Here is a 2,127-nt window from a genome sequence, read left to right as displayed (position 1 = left end):
GATTTCATTTGTAGAATATTTTAACGTCTATTCCGATAAGTTGTAATTTTGCATGTGTAACTTTATTACACCAAGATTACAAATTTATATCATCCATGTTAAATGCAGGTATTTAACATGGATATATATTGTACAGATATTTGTAGAAATAACTAACTATATGTGTAGTAATTTATCATTATAGGCAAAAATAGAGCTAACAGAATCTGGCACACTTTTACACCCGTATTTACCAGGGAGATATAAAGAAAAAAGCATACTTAAACAATTAAAAGGCGTACCAGTTACTAGCATGCCAAATACAGGCTTCAACTTTTCATATGCTACGTCTGTTAAAAGTAAATTGGAAAAACGTAGAGTAAAAATACAAACGCTAATGTGAACTACGATAAACGTCAGGCGTAATAGACACTGACATGCAAAAACCTCTACCTACGTGTACTACCTGTGAAACGTGTGAGGCGGTTGTGTAAAATTCACGTACTACACAAAGCATTGCGGGAAAAGCGCTCAATTATCTTAATAGGTGTTACAGAAAGGATATTAGCGTTACTTTATTCGTAGCAGTAGACTCTAAGTGAAAGAGTTCGTCCAGGGAAGTACTGCCATCTTACCTATTTCTGCCGCCAAGCAGTAATGTGAACATTACTGCGTTCCGAAGGTTGTCGGTGAAATTACAGGCACTTGGGAGCTGTCAGATCTTTGCGATTTAAAGCTCTGAGTGGCATTGCAACTGTTATGAATAGGCAAGTCGTTTACCGTCAGGCGCACGACTTGGTCGTCCCGACACTTGGTATTGTATATAACAAAAAATACTTAAACAATAAATAAAGTAGGGAGTGGATATTGTTAGTATTTCTATAGTTTTGTTAGATTTTCAAATTCGAAAGCTTAAACGGCAGCTAATTATTAGAGAATGTGAAGCAGTGTATCTAACACTGCTTCACATACAAAACATCATAATTATATGTAAAATAGGGAGTGTAATTACGTAGAAAACGCTGATAAGTATATACTTCGAATAATTTGTTTGAATGAGTATATATCAAATTTTAAATAATATTATTACTGTAGCGAACTGTAATTGTTGGTAAAAATGTTTTATTGCCTATTAACCTTTTTGTTTTTCTTCTGAAAATCTAATTTAAACATAATAATAATAATAGAAGTATCTCGACCTGGCGCACGAGATCACCGACATGTGGGATGTGGCCTCCACTGAAATAATCCCAATTATTTTGTCCGCAAATGGGTTAATTCCAGTCAGCCTTTCTAACAACTTGAGGCGGTTGGATTTCTGTGGCGTGTCGCTTCCAGCACAAATGCAGAAGGCGGTCCTGCTCGATACGGCACGTATTGTTCGCCGATTTTTGGACCTGAGTCCCTGACCCCGGCCGACTGTGCCATTGCCGGGAAATACCGCCTCTCCCATTTAAAAATTCAAAATTAATCTTTTAGGCCTTGGGAGAGGCGAGAGTTTAAAATAAATACGATAATAATAATAATAATAATAACGCACACACTCAACGTAGCCCTGCACTAGGGGAACCTTCTGTCGCGGGTGCCAAGGACACACACATAGACAACCACAAATTACACCCAAACTCATGAGAGAAATAAATGTGGGCCATACATATACTTCACCCGGCCCGGGAATCGAACCTGAGATCTCTGTGTGGCAGTCCGGCGTGGTAACTGTTCGTCTACGGAGGCAGTTAACGTATCTTTGGTGACTTATTTTGTGGTATTTTTATTCTTTTTACTTTGGTTTTACTATCGTTGTTTGTGCTACAGCTTCTTCATATTATTGTATATTGTGTAACTTAGTGCTACCCAAGTACAGTCAACAGCACATCAAGCTTCTGTTCGAATATCGCTTTCAGTGCAACGGAACAAGAACCGTCAATGGGTAGCTTGATGTGTCGCCGGCTGTACATTTTATCTAACCTTTCGCAATTATCGTTATCACCCGATACAGTCAGATACATTAACTTCTACTTCATACTATTTCCTTGTCTACTAAATATTAAAAAAAAGTGTAAAAGTGTGCTCAATTTCAGGCAAACTATACAAAAACCATCCCTATTGCAATGATTACCGTCATATTTTTTAGACATTGTATAATAG

The sequence above is a fragment of the Hyposmocoma kahamanoa genome, unplaced genomic scaffold (assembly GCF_003589595.1).
Source record: "Hyposmocoma kahamanoa isolate Upper Pololo Valley unplaced genomic scaffold, ASM358959v1 62, whole genome shotgun sequence".
Taxonomy (NCBI): domain Eukaryota; kingdom Metazoa; phylum Arthropoda; class Insecta; order Lepidoptera; family Cosmopterigidae; genus Hyposmocoma; species Hyposmocoma kahamanoa.
The sequence above is the reverse complement of the archived record's forward strand: the minus strand, read 5'-3'. Positions refer to the sequence as shown.